The sequence below is a fragment of the Schistocerca nitens genome, chromosome 3, assembly GCF_023898315.1.
Source record: "Schistocerca nitens isolate TAMUIC-IGC-003100 chromosome 3, iqSchNite1.1, whole genome shotgun sequence".
In the NCBI taxonomy this organism is placed as follows: Eukaryota; Metazoa; Arthropoda; class Insecta; order Orthoptera; family Acrididae; genus Schistocerca; species Schistocerca nitens.
This window is the reverse complement of record NC_064616.1, coordinates 661,067,840-661,091,280: the sequence shown is the minus strand read 5'-3', so window position 1 is coordinate 661,091,280 and position 23,441 is coordinate 661,067,840. Positions and strand designations below refer to the sequence as shown.

Sequence of the window (23,441 nt, the reverse complement as noted above, 5' to 3'; positions counted from 1 at the left end):
TCTAAGTCATTTTGCAATTGGTTTTGATGTTCTGATGAGTTTACTAAACCGCAAATGGTAGCATCAACTGCAAAGATTCAAAGAGGGCTATTCAGATCATGTTTTAAGTTCATATGGAATTCATTTCATAAAGCAAAAGAGTTGCCAAAATGATTTGACAAGTTACAAACAAATATGATTTAGCAGGATATATGAAGCTGCTGAACAGTAGTAGTATCATTTGGAAGATACATCAAGACGTGCCGTCGGTGGTTTTATACATGCTTCTGTACATAGTAAAATACTGGATACTCAAAATATCTGACTCTTATTTTAGAATGTTATGATAAACTCTAGAACTTGGCGAAGTGCAGCTAATGAGCCTTGTGTACTGTGAGAGCAATTTTTCGTCTGTAGTGATTACTAGCTAAAAATACCCATAGCATCGCAAACATTGGAACTTTCTTAATGATATCACTCAATCCTTACTACATCCCGTTATTCATTTACCTGTAGCGCTTCAGGATCCAGCGACCTGAGCTTTCTCCGTGCAAGTGGACAACGTGTTACGAGATCGTCTATAGAAGATGCAAGGTTAGTACTGACCCTCAGTCACCTGTGAGTCATAATCGTATCCGGTATGTTTTCAGAAGTGATGTCCAGCACAGGCTATATCATATCTACCATTATCAATGCGCTCGATACTAATTAGCCTATAAAATAAAAACATAAATGTATACTGTATCAGGGAGCTTACATCATTATATATACACACATAAAAAAAAGTCTTGCATCACCTCGGTTCCGAGAGTTCCGGAACCTGTACAGAAAATTGGAATAGAGATCAACATAAACATCATTTCCGACCATTTCACTGCTCAGGAAAACCACACATTGCATGTTGTATCACCATACAGCGTGACCTTCAGAGGGGGTGGTCCACATTGCTGTACACACTGGTACCTCTAATACCCAGTAGCACGTCCTCTTGCATTAATGCATGCCTGTATTCGTCGTGGCATACTATCCACAAGTTCATCAAGGCACTGTTGGTCCAGATTGTCCCACTCCTAAACGACGATTCGGCGTAGATCTCTCAGAGTGGTTGGTGGGTCACGTCGTCCATAAACAGCCCTTTTCAATCTACCCCAGGCATCTTGGATAGGGTTCATGTCTGGAGAACATTCTGGCCACTCTAGTCGAGCGATGTCGTTATCCTGAACGAATTCATTTCCAAGATGTGCGCGATGGGGACGCGAATTGTCGTCCATGAAGACGAATACCTAGCCACTATGCTGCCGAAATGGTTGCACTATCGGTCCGATGATGGCATTCACGTATCGTAAAGCCATTACGGCGCCTTCCATGACCACCTGAGGCGTACGTCCGCCCCACATAATGCCACCCAAAAACAGCACTGAACCTCCACCTGGCTGCACTCGCTGAACAGTGTGTTTAAGGGGTTCAACCTGACCGGGTTGTATCCTAACACGTCTCCGACGAATGTCTGGTTGAAGGCATATGCGACACTCATCGGGGAAGAGAACGTGATGACAATCCTGAGCAGCCCATTCGCCATGTTGTTGGGCCCATCTGTATCGCGCTGCATGGTGTCGTGGTCGCAAAGACGGACCTCGCCATGGACATCTGGAGTGAAGTTACGCATCATGTAGCATATTGTGCACAGTTTTAGTCGTAACACGACGTCCTGTGGCTGCATGAAAAGCATTATTCACCGCGGTGGCGTTTCTGTCAGGGTTCCTCCGAGCGATAATCCGTAGGTAGCGGTCATCCACTGCATTAGTACCCGTTGAGCGGCCTGAGCGAGGCATGTCATCGACAGTTCCTGTCTCTCTGTATCTCCTCCATTTCCGAACAACATCGCTTTCGTTCACTCCGACACACCTGACCACTTCCTTGTTGGAACCGCAGTATTGGCCGTCTAGGCATGGCTGAACTACAAGCAACACAAGTCGTGTACCTTCTTCCTGGTGGAACGACTGGAACTGGTCGGCTGTCGGACCCCGCCTGTCTAATAAGCGCTGCTCATGCATGGTTGTTTGCCTCTTTGGGCAGGTATCGTGACATCTCTGAACAGTCAAATGGGCTGTGTCTGTGATGCAATATCTGGAGTCTATCTTCAGAAGTTCTGGGATCCGGGGTGATGCAAAATCTTTTTTTGATGTTTGTAGTGACATATATTTTCATGATGAAATTTTCTTCCTCTTGCGGAATGCGCTGAATATTTATGACAAGTAATCCTATGTTTTTCAGTGCATCACCGGGCGGGGGAAGAACATTTGAGGAGTTTGGAAAATATGAAGAGGCGGCAGTTGAACCGTGTAACTTTCCAACTAAAAAAAGCACATATCAAATGTTCTTCCCTTCCAAGGCACAAAAAAATCATAATAATCAGAGAAAAGGAAGCCTGGAGTCCGTTTTTAAAAATAGAAGACATTTAATTGACAGGAACACTTGTTTTAAATTTTATTACGTTGCCAAGTAAAGATTACAATATGCATGAGCCATGTGACCTCTACATGTTCCAAAGGTCAAGTGAAATACTTGTTTTCCACCAAGTTGTCTACAGTCTTTGAGACGACGTACAAGACACACTAACTCAAGTGAGGGGTGTCAGTATGTAATTGCGCTTTTCGAAGAAAAAGAACACACTTAGTAAATCGAGCCCAAGATCCATTTCCTATCAAACAGTCGCTCTGTACGGTTGCAGTTATTCGCTATGTTGCAGCAGAATGTAGTTTCTGTATTACTCTCCTTACAAACGATGAACTCAGATAAAAGCTTAACGCGTACTTTGCTGTGACGGGAAAAGTACTGAAAGCTTCTTCAAGAAGCAGATCGGCAGAAATACTAAATATGTATATAGATTCACTATGTGGGGGGAGGGGGGGGCGGTTTTCTCATTGTTCTTTCCCTTATAAATACTGACTTAATATAATGACAGCAGAAAAATTCCAGATACACATGAGACAGCTTTCCCTGACGCTCTACGAACTCGCAAGTTTTCAATCCAGTATGCGATAAGCGGAAGAGGAAAGCAGTTACATATATCCACTAAAATTTTCAGTAAAACAAGCCTTCATAAACATTGCATGAAAACCACGTTGAAACTCGAATCCGAACGTGATTAAATATTCAGTTTATTCCCAATGCTTTAATATTAAACATGCCGGTAAATGATTGATCAGGCACAGCCCGATACTATATTTCTAAATAATGTTAGGTCTCAGATGGCAAACGTGGACAGGCGCATGTATGAAATGAAATGCAGGTAATTTATCAGAGTTCCTGAATAGTACAGCTTCACTGATTTAAAAAAAAATTATCTGCTGTTTTAAGTAGAGTACCTGCAACTTCCGCTATTTTGACTCTTTATGGGTCTTATCCGACTAACTGCAGCGCTTAATCCCGGCTATACACCGCCAAGCTAAAATACTGAGCTTCTGTAATTAAACCTGGAATCGGAAGGAGATATTCGATGTGTGAATGTAAAATTCGTAGCTGGAATCTACCATCCTCTCTCCGTGATTTTTATTTTTTAATACTACAGAGTTACTGACTTCCCAAAGAGCCAAACTATAATACCTCTTGAGAAGAAATACTGTTTGGTACTTCTGACAACTATAACACAGATCAAGCAGTACGAGGATGCTGTGAGCAAGCTAACTGTACATGAAACACTTTTGATTACTACAAACTGGAAAGCGTATTCAGAAGGGATGCATATGAATATAGTTCATGGTAGTTTAACAGCCTGTGTTCTGACATTAGAACAAAAAAATGTTGTACATTTGTTAGCGAGTATTTAAATTAAATTATTTAAAATCATGTTACTAATAAATGCAGCCAGCATCAGGAGAATTGTACCAAAATGAAACAGTATTACACGAAATCTAAATTACGCAGCGGTAAGTAGCAACGTGCAACTCGTAATTAAGCAATTATTCATGAGGTACCAAATTTACGAAATATTATAAATTAATTATATCCATTACGGGTCATTTATTCCAACACCAGAGAAATGACACTGCTCGCGTTACTAATTAACAATATTACCGTTGATGAAAATTGCAACATCCAGAAGGAATCGTCGGAATCACTGCAAACTCTGAGGATGAGTAGAACAAAGGAACCATAACAAGTAATTAAAAATGGAGGGAAGTGGCGTCCACCCCTTCTGTGTGACCGCACAGGTCACTGTTACGTCACGGTCAGTAGTTAGAGAGCAAGTGAAAACGTGCCAGCAAATTCCAGTATGCCGAATTAACGTCAAAAGACACAATGTCAGCATTTTAATGAGTTCGGACGGGGCAGAATGATCGGACTACGGGAAACGGATTTGTCGTACCGTGACACTGCTGCTCGCACAGGGCACGCTGTTACGACAGTGATGCGTGCGTGGAACCAGTGGATATAAGAGGTTTGTGCATAGCGCCGAGCGGTTACTGGACCTGTCAGTGTGACCACGGAGCGGGATGACCGCTATCTTGACCACTTACTCATGACCGACAGTTTTGTCCACAGTGTTGGGTCGAAGTGAGAGCACAGCACCGGGTGTGGACATGTTTACGTCGATGTTTCGACGTTATCTGCTGAGGGCTGGAGTGCTGGCAAACGCGCCATTGCGTCAGCTTCCATTGATCAGAAACCACAAACACTTCATATTTGAACGCCTTCACTGGCGTGCTGAGTGGCTAAATGTAGTGTTTTCGGCCGAGTGCCATTTCAGCTTGTCTTATAGCGATTGTCGCTACCGTGATCGGACAGACTACATTATTGAGCGGTACAGCGGGCTATAGTCAAGTGTAATGGGTTGGGGCACCATTGGCTTTGACATGTACATCAGGGAGGTTTTAAAGCTGGAGTCACTGTCACTCGCGCAGGCAGCTCTTAAAGTCATATTTCAACAGGACAATGCCCGATCACATGTGGCGAGGAATGTGCAAGCCTCCTTCGAAGAACGGCAGGTCCCATTGTTCCCCTGGCCTGTACGTTCACATGACACCACGTCCATAGAACATGACTGGAATATGGTCTATTGGCAACTTGTTCGTTCTGGTCCTCCTGAAACCACTGTCGATGTTTTTGGGCGCACCTACAAGCCTCGTAGCAGTGTGTTCCACAGCATCATTTCCAGTCCCTCTTTAATCTATGCTACGACGTCTAGATGCTTTGAATGCCGCACGTGGCGTCTCTGATCTGTGGAATTAATTTCACTGTTATCACATGTCTCATTCTTTGGGTTTGCAGTTTTCATTTTATTCACAAGCTGCTACTTTTCAGCAACTGTAGTACATATTTAAGTATAAAATTTAGTCGTTAGTTGCAAATATATTTTGATTTCTCTTCACCAGTTTCGACAAATTAATTTGTCATCTTTAGTAGCTTAGTATTGGTTTAGAAATGTCACTATCTTCCTCATACAAGCATAAAGCTATGACATGTCAAAAAATGTACATATTATATAGATTCCTGTAAACATAGATTGAAATATTGATGATTTACAATTACTGAATCACATCTATGTACATGTCAATTCAAGGAACATGCACATTATGTCAAAAATTCGTAATTCCGACAGCAGGCTTAAGGCTATACCGAATTTAGTGAAACGAGAAACGGGAGAATTGGCCAAAGAACATAATAACATTACTGTTGAATTTAATGGAAATTCTATAAATGATGAGTCACAGATGCAAATATGTTTAATAATTCGTTACTAAATAGAGTAAAAATATTGCGACAAACTACTCAAAACAAATATCACAGCAGCATGTTGAAAAAGCAACTCCCTTTAAATTCAGTTATACGAAAATATCACAAACTACTCCCTCTGAAGTGAAGGAAATTATATATTCTCTCAAAAATAAAAGCTGAACTGGATTTGATGTACTTTCAAACAGAGTACGTAAGTTTTGCTCCCATGTAATAAACCCAGTCTTATCTCAATTATGTAATGCACTTCTAACTCATGGTATTTTTCTAGAGATAATGAACCATTGTTAAAAACCTCTATAAAAATGGTGATAGGAGAGATATCAATAACCACCAACCTGTTTCAACGCTGACATCATTTTCCAAAATTTTTGAGAAGGTAATGTGTTCTAAAATAGCATCTGATCTTAGCAACAATAACATCCTCAGCAAATCACAGTTTGCGTTTCAGAAGAGTTGCTCTACCGAGAGTGCCATTTACATGTTCACTCGCCGTATTTCACAAGCATTAAATAATAAAATAGCACCAGTTGGAATCTCATCTTAGCAACAATAATATCTTGAGCAAATCACAGTATCGGTTTTTAGAAGAGTTGCTCTACTGAGAGTGCCATTTACATGTTCACTTACCGTATGTCACAAGCAGTAAATAATAAAATAACAGTGGTTGGTATTTTTTGCGACATATCTAAAGCATTTGACTGTGTGAACCACGGTATTCTCCTAGATGAACTTTTTTATGTGTGATGATTTTGCCAACGAATGGATAATGTCATATCTCACCAAAAGGATGCAGAGAGTCGTGCTTAAAAATTCAACCAATGTAGTCCGGAACGTAGTTCTGACTGGGGAGAATTCACGCACGGGGGAGGGGGGGCTCCCTAAGGCTCAGTCTTAGGTCCACTATTGTTTCTTATATACAACAAGCAGTATTAGTTGTTTTTGCAGATGACAATAACATTGTAGCCAATTGAAGGATACATACAGAAACATAAGAAATGGTTAACAGTATTCTTAAAAGTGTCATTGACTAGTATTCTGCGAATGGTTTCACCCTGAGTTTTAAAAAGGCACAACATATTCAATTCTGCGCACCTATGGGTACCACACGAGCGATAAGTGTGACACATGTCGGGGAAATAACAAATACGGTAGAAAACTTCAAAATTCTTTGGTTTTCATATTGATGAGAATTTAAACTGGAAAAAGCACATTTTGGAACTCCTAAAACAACCTAGTTCAGCCACAATTGCGCTTAGAATCACCGAACGATTTGGGGAGATACAAATCAGTAAGCTGACATGTTTTACATATTTTCATTCAATAATGTCATATGGAATAATTTTCTGGGGCAACTCATCTTTAAGAACGAAAGTCTTCACAGTATATCTATTGCATCACGAAGTTTGTTATAAATAAACCACTTTAATTCAGAAGCAACATTTATGTACATAATTACAATACCAGAAGGAAAAATAACATTCTTTACTCTATATTAACGTTACCTTTCGCACAAAATGTGGTGCACAATGCTACAACTAAAAATTTTTATCACTTTCCCAGCGATATAAAATGTCCGACAGACGACAATGTATAATTTGAAAACAAACTGAAAAAGTTTTTCCTTGCAGCTCCATGTGTACGGTAAGTAGAAGGTGGTGGGTAGGAATTGTTAACTCTCATCTGTATGTAAAAAAAACGTAGATGTTCAGCATGTAGTCATACTGACAAATTAATGTGTGATGTGAATGTAAAATGACTCGTTCCACACGATTATGATTTATCGTCCAAAAGATACATGGAGCATGAAACTTACTAACTTGGCGGATTGGTGTAATCCACAGAAGAGGTACGTCTAATGAGTTGCCTATCCTCATTTTCTTTCCCGCACTGAGTATTCTTGCATGTAACAAAAACTAGCACACAAAAAATCCTTCGAGACAAACTGTTTCTAAAACACATACGAACTACGTTTGAAAAATATTCTTAGAAACGACGATCATCACAATCAGTTGTTATATGCCATCTTAAGAGCATTTAAGAACGGATATTTCTGACTTCGCATGCTCCTCCAAGTTACTCTCTCACGCCTTTCCCCCCTCACCTCTCGCCCCAAGCGCACATGCACGCCTCGCACTTCTTCAGTGAGTGCAACACTTAATATCGTAGCCATAAAATTCACACTCTGTTACGGCTGCTGGGTCCTCTGCGAATGGCAGCTCATTTTAAATGTGAATTACGGAGTCACTATCGGTAAGCGAGAGAAAAATTTAATAGTATTCTGCTGAAGCATCAAATAAACGTCTATTGGGCTCGTCACGTGCATCGTAAATTTGGCGAAGCAAAATGAAGTGAAATTAACTTGTTAAATCCGGTCGGATTCTGTAACTGAGTACTGTATGTGGAGCTACCGCGTTCTTTTCCCAGTACTGTCAGAGATTTTCTCTTGGTGGAAGAACTGGAAGGGGGTGCACTCAGAATATACATGTCAACAGTGGATCAACTCGAGCAAGAAGTACAGGTTTCAAGGTCTGGGAAGACTAAAACGATCGGGAGAGCGTTGTGCTGACTCCACATCCTCCACACGTATCCGAATGACGACGGAAGGAACGGATAACTAATACTGAATCGTCCTTCAGGACTGAAACGCTAAGCAGTCATAAATGAGGAATATGTCCTACATATTGTGCAACTAGGTCCTACCTGTTCCTATGTAATGACAATTTAAGCGAATTTCATAAAATCGAGAAATGTGAAGGAAAATTTTGAAAATATCTGTGCGCCTGCATAAGCCGAGAGAGAGAGAGAGAACGGTAAGATTGCACAAATGGTTCAAATAGCTCTGAGCACTATGGGACTTAACTTCTGAGGTCATCAGTCCCCTAGAACTTAGAACTACTTAAACCTAACTAACCTAAGGACATCACACACACCCATGCCCGAGGAAGGATTCGAACCTGCGACCGTAGCGGTCGCGGTCGCGCGGTTCCAGACTGTAGCGCCTAGAACCACTCTGCCATCCCGGCCGGCCAAGATTGCACAACTTGCCCGCATTGTAAACAGCACTCTTTTCTTGATTCGTGGACTGCTATTTCCGTTTACAGATACCACTTCAAGTTGTACAAGACTTCACGCACTACCACTGTAGGAAACCTATGCTTTGTACATTCTTATACGACTGTTTCACGTACATTTCTGGTGCTGGCTAATATTAGTCACGACTGCAATGTGTCGCGTGATTGATCTGTGTGAGAATAACATGTCCCGATCTCAAGGTTCTTCAATGTCTCGTTAAATTATTTTCCTGAATATGTGAACAATAAGTACAGCAAGATAAAAACGGTTCTTGACTTCTTATACATAGCAGCATGCGGACCTATGAATATTTTTATGACGCACCGCATATAAGTCATTTATATGGCTGCAGCTGCCCAACTGTTACCAGTTTCTTACGAAAATGTTCAGGATGGAGATTATTTTACAAGGATAGTCTTGCGAGGAATCGGTCTGGGGCACTAGTCCCTCAGGTTTGAGGAGCAGAATTAGAGAAAGATTTTACAAAAATTCTGTTGTCTTTTTCTGTACTCGTAACGAGTACAACTCAAAATTAAGAAAGACCGAATGAGTTGGCGCAGTGTCTAAATTTGACTTGCGAATGCTTCGATATGGGCTGCTCGAATTTCCAAATGTGCAGGATAATTAAAATCTTTCAGAGTCAAAACCGTATAGATGGTAGAAAATGCAAAACGAAATACTTTGAGATAAGAAACTAACGGTAGGAAACCAATATCTATTTTTTATTTAAATCAACAACTAACGCCTTGTGGCCAAAACTTATGCTTGTAGCAACTATTCAAAGTAACCACCGCAAGGCTCAGTATTACAACGACGCATAGAAGTTTGAGTTACTCCCTCTTTTATCCCTATGGGCTATTGTGCAATGAGAAAGACATCTCCAGAACTCTACTAGCCAGTTATCCTCCAGTTTGAACTGTGGTTTCATGCTAGGAAGATATTATGTAAATTCACAGAAAGAAGGCATGAAAAACTGTGTATTGTCTTAAAAGATAGCGTCCGTGCATAAAAAAGCAACAACGGTTGAGGAGGTAATGCACACACCCAGGAAATCTGAGTCTTTAGCGTTTGCGTGGATATCTAAGTAGCTTGTCGCGACGTTGGATGGATACAGTACTATCGTGCGCACTTACAGGCAAGTTCATCAGTTGGAGTCAAAACTCAAAATTAATATCGTGCGTTCTCGTAACAGACCCCGCAGGAGAAATATTGGCTTATACTTCACTCGGTAACCAAAATGATAAATGACATGCGACCTAACGTGGAGCACTTGCTTATACAGATGTCAGCAAGAATGGACAGTAATTTTCACTGGTTCGAAATTTCATTCGTTGGAAAGAAAGATTATTATTTGCGTCCCTTTCAAAGGAATCATCCCGGCATTCGTCTTAAGCCATTTAAGAAAATCATCGATGATTTACGTATATGTGAATGGACAAACAGGGATACGAGTCTATTGTCTTGCCATTGCACCACTTCATTCATCCCTTGCAGAGACTTTGGCGGACCTTCAGCAGTGGAGTGGATGTGCAGTCACGATAATAAGCGCTAACGCTATTGAACCATGTGTGCAGCACACACTACAGCCACTTCAGAATTACCTGCTTACGTGTAGAAGGAAAAAGCAAATGCATGTTGCTTTTAAAGTGATATGAGCAAATAAATATTGTTCCAAAGCAACATCCAGTATCATGCGAAAAAGGGAAACGGGAGTAAATGAATGATGTTTATGTGTAAAAGGTCATAATGAGGGAACTTTCGGCGTCTAGTTGTTCGCAAAGCATTTGTGGAAAAAGTTGGGCAGGACAAGTTATTAACAGCGGGCAGGACATCTAACAAACAGCACTGTAAGAAAGGGAGAGGGCGGGTGGACGACCCAAGCCAGAAAAGAAGGAAAAAAAGGGGCGCGCTTTCGTTTCGTGTTCCCTAATTACGAAAGCGCCATTCGTGCATTTGATCGCCGCTCGTCGGGGGAAAACGTCAAAACCGTAAGGCGGAAAGCTTGGAGAAATACTCCCGTAAGTTCCTGATTACGAAATTTTTGTGGAACACATTTTAACGACTGAGCACACGCAGTACGAGGCAATTTTCATTCGATTCAAGTAGTCTTGTTTCATGGTTCCACAGTAGAGCAAATTGTGAGAATGGCTGCCTCGCTTACCAAAGATGTAAATGAAACGTGAAAACTAAGTTTAAAACTTAGTTTAAGCGGTTTTAGTATTTTTCTCTCTATTTATTTATCAAAAAAGTCTTATACAAATAGAGAATAGTTAAGATTTGCATTCTTACTTTAATTGTAGAGGTAGGATCACGCGAACATAACGTTCTTCGCCCTTGACAATTCTCATCGTGGCTTTTTTATCTCTTGTGGGGGAAGCACGGTGTTCAAAACCCCTCCTGTCATCTCGGCTTACCAAGCGCAAAATTGATACTGATGTTTCAAACAGGTATGCTTGGAAAACCCTTTTGTGACACCATAAAAATGGCGATGTGCAGCTGCGTATCACACTGGAAAATTTGACACTGCAGACCTATAGCAATTTAAGAAATAGAAAAAATTGTATTTATGGTTCAACTTGCTTCCTTCTCAGCGTGTACCTAGGGTCTTCGGTCTTTAACCCGTTCTTAATGAACACAAAACCGTAACGATTTTTCTTACATTCCTACTTATTTCTCAGTGCGTGTAATAATTCTGTTTCTGTGCTTATGTTATGAATTCTTATTGTTGTCAACTGCACAGAAACAATTTTCAGCCATCTGAGAATCAATTTCAGGATTACGATACGCAAGAGATTTTACGTAAGGAGTTTACATAATTATAACGAGTTTTTTAATAAGTATAAATGGGATGTGAACATATCATTTAAATGGGGTTATTGAAATTGTAAGAGAGAATGTTCACAAAATTAAAGATAAGAAATGTTGATTGAAAATACGGTCAGGTGAAACACTATTTCGATGAACGTAGCAAAGAATTTATTTTGTAATAACTTACGAATAACGTGAATGATACTGAGGATTATACATGAACCCAACGGGATTTTATTTCCAGCGTATTTTGTCGGAGACTCTTGCAATCGAGTATCGACAGCCTGCTGATACATTACAATAGCAGCAGTTCGGTATCATCCGTTGTGTTAAGTCACTGTACACTAGTGGTTTACAATCCTGTATTTCGCTATGGTTGTTATGAGACGCTGCAAACGGTATAGCTGTATTGCTCCTGTTTCATTTGAGAACGAAACAACAAAGGCGTTAATAGCAGTACAGCAATTTTTCCATTCATGTGTAGTTCGACGAGAAGATATTCTCTGCATTATGGTTCAAATGGCTCTGAGCACTATGGGACTTAACATCTATGGTCATCAGTCCCCTAGAACTTAGAACTACTTAAACCTAACTAACCTAAGGACATCACACAACACCCAGTCATCACGAGGCAGAGAAAATCCCTGACCCCGCCGGGAATCTCTCTGCATTATGTTTGTATTTGATGTTCTATTAAGTTGTTATAAAATTCTACTAACTGATTTATTACCAGCTATTTTAACAGATCATTACAAGCTAGTAAGAAGCATCTCCAGTATCTTCTGTGTAAAGTTCTGTACATATACTTTTGTGGAAATCATAACAATTTTTTTTTATTTATCACTGCTCAGTTGCAGGAGGATCTACCTCAAAGCTGTATAAAACAATAGAGTTGAAGTTGAAGGTGCCGTTCAGAGGTGTTTATACCTTCCTGCAAAAAAATATGTGACAGATGTGCAAAAGACTCTCCGTAAAGTTTTCGGCATTGATATAATGTGTTCTTTCTACAAATGTTATTCGGTTCGTTCTGTTCCTGTAATCGCCTCCGTAGCCGAAGTCCGTGCTGCAAGTTAGTGCAGTGGGACTCAGCTGAAGGTTTCATGCATGGTAGTTGCAAAAGGTTTCATCGTCAGTATTTGGCCAATAGGTAATGTGATGCTCTTGATGCGTAGATTACGCATCAGAATCCTAGGTTAAGTTCCAAACTTCTCCGTATTGGCTCGTAGGGAGAGCATCCAACATTGGTGATTACGCTTATCCCCGTCTGCCAGCAAAGTTAAATTTCGCGGGCCCGTTGAGCTATTCGATAATCTCTGGTAGCGACAGATCTCATCATTTCAATTTCTTTCATTCTGTATTCATGTATAACGACACAAGCACAGGCAGATATCATAGCCATATAACTTTGAATTCGGTGCCATTGATGCCCGAAAGGCTTGGAAGTATCAAATTTTATCGGAAATTAATCGTATTTCTGTAAAAGAAAGTTTGAAGGAACAACGCAAAAACGGAATCGACCGGTAGATTTATGATAAACATCGATACAGATTCAACGGTGGCGTGATACAGTGAGCCGACGAGCGCAAAGCTTTGCCCACTGACACAACAACGTTTTATTGATTTTTGTTGTTTCTTGATCTACGACCTGGAATTAATTCAAATTGAAGCCCCACTCGCATGCAAAAGAGAATCCCATCAGCAGAAAGCCATTGAAACATGCGGCCAGTGACCGCAGCCGACGCTTCAGAGAAACGCTACACGCTAATCACGTTTTCGCTTGGCCGAAGGCCGACTATGGCGCCCCTCTGCCGGTTCCCTCCCGATAATTACATCATTGTTTGTGTTTACTATCAATCAGAGAGAAAAATGGAAAAGCAAATCTTGCGTGGTATTCACCAAGAGTAGAGGCTGAACCTATGTGAAAATTACAAAAAAGAAATATAAACTTAAAGTATGCATTACTGCAAACACAGTCTCATCGTTCAAAAACCACAGATCTCGATTTTCATAACTAGTGACTTTAGCACTGTTCAGAGACGGCCCACTAAAAAGTAGTGTTGTACTCTGTGAAATAAATGTAGTATTAACAGATGCGCAGCTCTGTTTACTGCTGGAAGAGCTGTACTATCACGGATCGAATGAAAAACTGCTTACTTCAGGCTATTGTTTTTACTGCAGTGTGTTGAAAATTTTCTAAAAAAAAAACGTACTTTCTAAACATGATTTGAATCATAAACTGTTCCTGGTAGTGGACATGTATAACGAGAAAACAAATAGTAATAGTCTTACCTTTATGCAGGGTCAAGAATTAACTGTTAGCCGCAAACAATTTGAAGACGATCTGCGTTTGGAGCAGTCTCCCAGCAAATCATAGCACAGCAGTAACGCCACTGTCACACATCCTCCAAGTACGCCAGACGTTGTTTTCCTTTCTGACAACATCACCCTATTTAAGAACGATGTACTCACTTCTGTTTGTTCATATCAATCTAGTAATGGTTGAAATACTATCTACGTCGAACTACATGAAATAATTTCCAGAAGGAAAGAAAACACACTACTACACCGCCTACTGGATCTTGTGAATATAAAAAGCTATACCATAATTCCATCATAATTTGGCTTCCGTAGGGTAAGTCTATAGTGCTGGGTACATATCCCATGATCCTCCTTGTAGATAGGAATGATCTGAAGAATTTACTAATCACATGGGTCGCTTTGTGGTTCTTTCGAAATATTGTAATTTGTTCCCATGATAGCAACAGTTCTTCCACATAACTTAAGTTCAATCTTGCAGGATATTCTATCCGCTTCGCTATCGAGCGATTAAAGTGAGAACTAAACTGAATATTTACACCTGTCATTTTCGCACCAGTGAGACTGTCGAAGGTAGGAACTGCAGTGGGGCAGCAGTTCCCGAAGACAAAATTTAGCATTTTAATCTCCACCATCCATTTCTGTACCAGCACTATCAAGTGAAACTGAATATATGAAATGAAGCCGTGATATACAGGGTGGTCAGAAACAGTCTGAAAAGATTGTAATGGTGTTGCAGGGCAGGTTGTATTGAGAAATACGAGTAGCATTCAATAATTAATGCAACTCATATTTCTTCCTGAAAGCAGGTTGGTTTTATCCACGATTCCAGTATATCACGGTATTCCCCACTCTTTTGGCCAGAAAACCCTAAGTTTGAACATAGTCTCCGTTCACTGCGACAGCATTACACCACCTTACTGGCAGGACCTGAATGCCCACACGGTACCACTCCATACTGGACTACGTCAGAGCCGGCGTCTTGCTGCATCATTAAGGTTCCCATAAACCATTTACGGTTTCCCGTGAAGTGCATCCTTCATTGGGCTAAACAGATGGAAACCTAATGGTGCGAGATCAGGGCTATAGGGTGGAGATCGGACAGGTTAGAGCGACCTTGTTGCTAAGATGACAGACGCCTCGCTCAACGACTCCCTGTGCTTTTGTTCACTGCCAGGTCTCCGTAGACATACTGCAGGCGACTATGAGTATCCTGAATGACATCTCTCTGCTTCGAACGCATCTCCGTTAAAACGCCATTTTGAAGCCATAGCGCCGCCATCTATCGGAACTTAATAAAACTGTAGAGCCTGAAGCGGGAATATTCCACGATGTCTCACAAACGATTCCACATTTTTTCTACTTAAACTGACAGACAAAAAAAGTGCTGCATTACTTATTGAGCACCCCTTGTAATCGTTAAGAAAAAAATTCCAAAACTGCACCATTTCCGTTTTAATTAGCTTAGACAGCCAGGCCATTGCTCTCGTAAATTCAAGCGGTCCTCCAGAGACAGTGTAACCAAATGTGTTCTTCATCTGGTTTCCTAAAACCGAACAAAAGAGTGGTACAGAATTAGGACATGGGACGGTAGTAAGGATCGAACCCCAGCTAGTAGCTGAGTACCTTCGTGCGCTATCATCTACACCATGAGAACAATTAACATTAAGGGTATGGGGCGGGCCACTTGCATCTGTGTGCGCCATAACCTGATTGGCTAACTTCAGTCGAAATGAACTTGGAATCGGCGCAACGTGTCGAACATTTTTCTTAACAGGTATTTCTCACCACTACCCTGCAACACCCTTACAAGCTTTTCAGACTGTTTCCGACCACCCTCTATATAACTGAAGAGGGAAAGAGGGAAAGCATGGGTTAGGGAACAAAGAGAAAGAGAGAGAGAGAGAGAGAGAGAGAGAGAAACGTGCGCAAGAACAATCAGCACATCCACTATTCACATTCACGTGCACTTTCGACATTGACCCTCGGAGCCTTGTTCATTTACAGGTTTTGAGAAAATATAGCCCCATATGACATTTAGGGCATCCCTCGTCTGGCACCAAGTCCCCTCGAATATTCCCTAAGGCTCGATGCATATACATCCTAACTGATGGTAAACGGTAATTTTTGTTATTCATCACAAAGAAAGTGACGCATTCCATGAGAAACGCTGGAGGAAGGTAACAGCCACGTAACTGGTTTTCCAACACATTCCATAAGGAGACGAAAATACTCCAGTTGTCGATGCCAGAGAAGACATGTTATTTCATTTTCAAGACCGGGAAAGTAAACATGTACATTTTCAAGCGTGTAAGTGGTGACATCAAAATATTGGGAGTCGTAGTCCTCTGCACGAAACGATGACTGCACCATTCAGCTTTCATTATATCACAGACCTTGCCAGTCTCCATTCCTTTCAGCGTAACAACTGTATCGATTAACAATAACGACATTACAGCGTATACCGTTACAGAACTTCCACGTCTTACAGTTGGAAGCGGAGAGATTGGACTGTACATTTCCTCCAGCATTCTTTATATGTAATGGAGTCCTGAGATAGGAAGAAGAGCAAGTCGATTGGACAACGAACATTTTTCAGTTGATTACTAGTCAGGATTTTTCGTACCTCGTATCGCAGAAAACTCTTCTTAATATACACCTATTTTACATTAGCTTTGGCATTTACAGCCCTACTGACCACCTGTTCTAACGTTACAGAGCATCCTTACAGAGCGCAAGTATTCAGTGCATATCTATATTTTGAGCTCTTGATTTTTATGGTATTATTGTGAGATGATCCTTGAATTAAATAAGCAAATAAATAACTACAGCGAATAGTTTGAAATTACAGATTCTGTTAAAGTTCTTTTCATTGAAAATATTTTCCCTCCATGAAAATTAAACGGAAAACACACTTTTTTTATAGTGCTATAGTTACTTTATTTCTTTACTTCCAGTTTATGGTCACAACATATTAGCGTCAGGCAATCGATTACAGCCAATAATCGTTCTCTGATGTGAATACAGGCAGAGAGAGAGATAGACTTTTAAATCCAATCTAGAATACAAAGCAGAATCGGTCTCTGACGGTTCTTCAGGGTCGAAGAAAGTACGACTGTGAAGGGCGAGTTTAACACAACCGAAAGAAGAACCCTTTTAAGTGTTTCACATGGTTGGATGAACGTACTGTGGGTTGTACTCAATGGAGGGAGACTATGCAGAATACCTGAAGCATTACAACCACCATCTTCAATTATCTCCATTTTTTATTAATCCAGTCTTTAAACGTTTTGGACAGACGGGCTATGTAACAGAAACGCCAGCCTATCTCTACCAATAAGTACAGATTTTCCTTCACCATTTTGTCAAAGACTTTGTCTGTCATGCACTACATACACAAGTTCCAGATCTCTGTAATATATTTCCAACTGTAATCACAATTTGCGACGGTCTGTAAAGTTAAACAATACAGGGTGTCCCATTTATCTTGACCAACCTAAATAACTGTTTGTCCAAATGCAAATTACAAAATGTTTCAAACAAACGTTCTTTAGTCGTCAGGGGGACATCAGTCAGCATGATTGCCTTCGTTGTAGCTTTGATTTTTACAAAGATATGAACAGCGGTATGACTTTTTAAATGGAAACCTGTATTTTTTACTCGGTAATCATTTCCTCTCTTAAACACCTGTTCAAATGTGTATCTCAGTGTACCATTCACTGAAATACAACGTTGTTAATTACATAGCACAACACTGACTTTGAGCCCGAGATCACAAACTCGTCTACTTGCTGGATTTCTCAGAAAACAAATGAAAACCAAGTAAAAACATAACACAAAATTGACTTTGACTCTCCTGTACCATTGCCCAGGAGCAGAACATTCAAAGGTGCTCAAAGTGGTGACCCTGGACACCGATACGCTGGTGCACGCGTCGAATGAAAGAATTATTTACTGCTTCCAGTGTTGCCTGCTGAAGAGAATTACAAGCTAGTACGATACGTTCCTGCATGTCCACTGGAGTTGTTGGAATATCGCGATAGACAACGTCTTTATTTATTTTATTTTATTTATTTATTTATTTAACCTGATCAGATTAGGGCCATCAGACCATCTCTTACATCGGACCAGTGTTCCACACATGCAGCATTTCACACATCAGAGTTATATCATGAACATTGTTTAAATGAGAAAATTAGCTTACTCTAGTGACAATATGAATAAAGACTAGTGACTAAGACCTAATAAAGTAAATGCGGAAGTATTTTTACAACAGGTGCTATACATACAGATTATGATAAAAGCAATAATAATAACAGTAAAACAAAAAATCAAATAATAATGATAAACATGACTAAGACCTAATAAAGCAAATGCTGGCAGTATTTTTACATCAGGTGCTACACATACAGATTATGGTGAAAGCAATAATAATAACAGTAAAAAAAATCAAATAATAATGACAAACATGAGAAAGATTGGCAATAGTAATGAAGGTTTGTGCAGATGTACATTGATATCTTGCTGTGTAAAGTAGATGTTTACTAGTATAGCGAGTTTTGGGTAAGGGAGATTTGAGGAGGGGGAAAGAGGGAAGTAATGAGGTGAAGTGCACTCATGTACAGAGGAAGGCATTACTGTTGCTTAAGTAGATACGTCATTAACTGTTTTTTGAAGCTGGTCATGTTTTTAAGTTCTCTAACATAACGAGGGAGGTTATTCCAGAGTCGGGTTCCCGCTACTGTAAAGGACTTGGAGAAGGTGACTGAGCGATGCATCCCCAAAGAAAAAAGTCCAGGGGATTTAGATTAGGTGACCTAGCAGCCCAAGTAACTGTTCCTCCTCGACCAATCCATCTGACAGGATACCTTCGGTTCAGAACACGACGTGCACGCAAGGCATTATGTGCTGGACATCCATCGTGTTGATACCACATAAGCATTCTGGTTCTTAGCGGCACATCATCCAGAAGAGGAGGAAGAATTCGTCTGAGGAAGCTGGCATATGCTGTGCCGTTTAGACCACCGTTGATGAAATAAGAGCCAATAACTGTAGTACTAAGCATCCCACACCAGACGTTAACTCTCCATTGAAGCTGATGTTCCACCTGTCTAAAACATCATCATAGGTTGTCACTGGACCAATAATGCATGTTCCTTGTATTTACCTGTCCTTTGTTTGAGAAGGAACATTCATCGGTAAATAGAACATTGGAGAAGTTCGGGTTGGCGTGGGTTTGCTGCTGTGCCCACTGACAGAACTGTACACGATTCTGGAAATCATTCACATGCAATTCTTGATGTAGGTTTATATGGTATGGATGGAACAGGTGACGTGTAAGAATACGATGTACACTGTTTTTAGGAATGCCAAGCTGTCGTGTGCTCTCATGTCGATTCATAGCAATGGAAGCGAGAGCAGTAACTTCGAAAGCTTCGTCTGCGCGAGTGCTACGACAATTGAGTTGTCGTGGGTTGAAACTTCCCGTTTCTTGAATCGTCGCAACAAGACGAGAAAACACCCGTCGGGAAGGTGGATTCTTGTCAGGATATCACTCCTGTACAGTTCCGCCGCCTGGCTGGCATTTCGCCTACCTTCAATAACAACAACTGTAAAAGAAACATTGTGTCGATGCAGTTTGTACGAAGGACAGCCTTTACTGTATGTCTACTCTACACAACTGAATTTAAAAGGACTAAACTACTGTACTAAATTTACTCCTACTTAAGAAAACATTATTGCAATTACTGTTCTGCTAACTTACATTCCCCATAGATGGGTAGCATTTCTACTTTCTCTTCGTTGGTGTACGTTCTACTCACACAACTTTTCAACTGACGATGGTTGACGCAATGGCGGGTGAGCATTCTACTTACGTTTACATTTATCCTCTGTCAACGTCAGCACGTGGATGTGTTCCATTACCCCGAGTACCTGCACTAAGCGCTGGGAGCGTCAACGTCAATGTTGTGTTATGTAATTAATAACGTTGCCCTTCAGAGAACGGTACACTGAGGTACAGTCATGCTCAAAAGTATCCGAACGACCTGAATTGCATTTCGCCTGATTCGCATGCAACCCGCATAACGCAGCTGTCTAGCAGGTCCTCTAATCGCTCCTTGGTACAGTCGTTTGACTATTGAAGACGGTTCCAACAAGTCACCACTAGAAAACACTGCTCTGTATCGCAATAACTCAAGATGTAAAGTAATAACACCATACTAGATATATCTGGGAACACCTTATCACAGATAAGACTGTCCTTACGGCTTGTAAGCTCACATTTATTGCAATAAATGACATACCTGAAATATTACCACTCTCATTGTTACGTCAGATAGGTAATGCACGTAGTAAGTTCGTCGTATTCATGATTTCCTCTTCAAAGTAACATACCGTACTTGTTATTTAACACAAAATGACACTAAAAATTTAAGTTATTCACGAGCAGCTAGTTGAGAATATGTATGAACGTCAAATGACACGATGAACCGTCTCGTTCTGCATATGGATTCAAACCCAGGTCATGCACTCTAAGATTTCGTGACTGACGGAAACTAATAGTCATTGCTGACTAGTCATACAGAGAGTGATATACCTCGATTTTAGACAGTATCAGTTAGCAAATATCAACTTTAAATTACATAACGTAAACATTTTTAACGGACGCGAATTCCTACCCGGCATCTACTGTCCCTGTTAACGAACTACGAGAGATGTTAAATATTGCTTCTTCACAAGTAACTTACTTGAAATGCCGTTAGGTAAAGCTTTGTGTTGGACAGGATTCGAACCCAGAACCTAGTCGGATTGTTATCGACTGTGACATATCGGATTTTCTCGGCAGTAGCTAGATGTTTTAACTGAAATGACGGGACGAAACATTAATTTTTTCCTTCTCAGGACTCCAACCCGGCACCTATCGCTGTTATATTCTAGAGAAAACGAACGTTAAATATGGGTTTGTTACACCAGCAGCGACATGTGAGCATGTTTGAACTAGAAATAATATGACGAAGAGTTCAGTGCTGACAGGGAATCGAACCCCACACATATCGTTGTTGACTACAGACAAACAGGCGTCAGCTACCGAATTTTTCTTCACCAGCAGCTCGGAATAACATCCTTGAACATACAGTGATCTCGCAAATAGTTATATGTCTCACTGGGAGTCAAAAACGTCAGATATCGTTAGTGTCGACAACGAATGAAAATGTAAAAAATCAAAATTATTATCCACCAGCTGATAGGTGTTCTCACGCTAGAGCTTGATAATTCACAATGAAAACCTTTGTGCCGGGCCAGGATTCAAACCCATTCACGTGCAATATGTGGAGATGTTGAGGAATCTACAGTTTTGAACAAACAACAAATTGTAGTCGAACTGTATTGTCACGAAGGGATCAAATTCCGCGTTAAGGGCGGTCTGAGTTGCATTCCCAGTTCAGAACCAATTTCATCGGCATACAGAAGCTCAAATAAAAGATGGAATAAGTGTCCTGTGACCCTACATGGCGTTTGTTTCGTCATTAGAAATAAATATTCTGCTGTCTGCAGAAGTTATCAATTTAATGGAACTTTGACCATAATTCCCTTCACTTCTCATCCCAAAACAGTCGCATGTGGAAAAAGGGCTAATTTCTGCGACATTTTGTTCTTTTCAGGTTTAATAGACGGCCAGGCAGCAGATGCATCTCGTAGCTTTTGTATTACGGATGGGGAGAGCGCATCGTGCCAAAATAGTCAGAACAGTATTTTCTACATTAGCTGTCGTCTGGTAGAGGCATTTTATTCTTCTTCAAACTTTGTTTGACAGCTTTAACTCAGAACTAGTTTTCTACGTGCATGTAACCAATAAACTGCATGTGCATTGTCGGACTGTTATACATAACATCAGAGAATTCGCATATATCGTTAATGATTAATCTCTCTCTCATGTTTAGTATTGTTTTAACAACACTAACAGAAAGCTTACGAAAATTGTGCACTGTATTACAAGAAATGAAATGAAACTACCCACGATAACCTTACGACGAAAGTCTGTTTTAATAAAACTGAGAATCTGTACACAAGCGTGCCCCTATCGGCAGCCGGCCGCGGTGGTCTAGCGGTTCTAGGCGCGCAGTTCGGAACCGCGCGACTGCTACGGTCTCAGGTTCGAATCCTGCCTCGGGCATGGTTGTGTGTGATATCCTTAGGTTAGTTAGGTTAAAGTAGTTCTAGGTTCTAGGGGACTGATGACCTTAGAAGTTAAGTCCCATAGTGCTCAGAGCCAGCCCTATCGGCACGAATAGTAAAATACTATTCAGTTAGATTTCGATTGGTTTTGTGTTTAATTGGTATGCTGCGTCATACTCAACAGGTATGCAAATGTGGCATTTGATAAATAAAGTTATGTATTTCTAGAAACCCAAAATTTGCTTGTCAGCAGCTGAAAGAGGCGTTACCTGTTGTGAAGCACTGTAAGTTTTTCACTATTGCGCTATGAGCTGAAAGTATTTTCTTGCGATTTGCTTATCGACGGTTGATCTGACTGCTTGTAGCTTTTTCACAGAAGGGATAAAAACGTTGCAGTCACTGACAGTGGAACCGCGAACCATAACAGTCGATTTTCCACAGGTCAGCACGTTACCACAGAACTAGCGAAGAGGTATGTGTTACGTCTTCCTCTTGCAAGGCCAGTAGTGACCAGAACTCGTAGACCGCTATTTAAAGGACGAGATTAGTTGTGATTTCCACGTGCAACTACTTTCCTGGGCTGAAAACCGTAAATTTGCAATCTTCTGTTACACCTCAAGCGATAATAACTCAGATTATTCAATGGAAATGACAGGAAAAATCAAGTGAACTTTGAGGCTTAATTCCGTACACACCAGGAAGTAACTCGTCGATCACAGTGTTGCCAAACATACCTTGCCTTGTTGCCAAATCTCACTTACAGTACCAGCAGGAAAAGACGAACCGATGTGATTCTACAGCAGGCTGGGGAGTGACCATTGCTGCCGTCTCAAAGACGCGGCTGCCACGGCCTGGAATACGTAATGCGTCTGATTCGCAATTCTGTAACTAGGTTTAGGGACTGGAGCGTAGTTACTAATAATACTCAGAACTGACTGCTAACTAAGCATCATAAATCAGTAACACTCATAGTTGTTTTTATATTTCTTTCGTACTGTACTCAAAACTAAGAAACTAATTCACGGACGTTTTCGTGCCTCGCCGATAGTCGAGCACAACAAACAAATGAAAATAAAAAGAGAATGTGTGTGTGTGTGTGTGTGTGTGTGTGTGTGTGTGTGTGAGAGAGAGAGAGAGAGAGAGAGAGAGATAAGTATAAAAAAGAATGAGAGAGAGGGTAAAAAATTGTTGTAAAGAAATTGAATACTGGTATGTAAAGAAATCTTTCATTAAAATGACACGTTCCACATCATTATGAAATGTCGTATTCATGATCTATGGAACAAGCATTAATCTAATCTAATCTAATCATATCATGTTGCTGACTAGCCGTGAAGAGTCATGAATTA

At 40.6% G+C, this 23,441-nt stretch overlaps 1 protein-coding gene across 5 annotated transcripts in view; it reads right to left on the bottom strand.

Annotated features, from left to right (window-relative positions):
* LOC126248622 (protein O-linked-mannose beta-1,2-N-acetylglucosaminyltransferase 1-like) overlaps window positions 1-23,441 on the bottom strand; it is a 2,277,756-nt gene that overhangs the window by 1,898,365 nt on the left and 355,950 nt on the right. Inside the window, exon 3 of one of the 5 annotated variants that reach the window (XM_049949790.1) lies at window positions 22,827-22,943. The exons of the other annotated variants lie outside the window; for them this stretch is intronic. The gene's annotated coding sequence lies outside the window, so the exon portion shown is untranslated. The remainder of the gene's footprint in view (window positions 1-22,826; window positions 22,944-23,441) is intronic. 5 annotated transcript variants of the gene reach the window in all.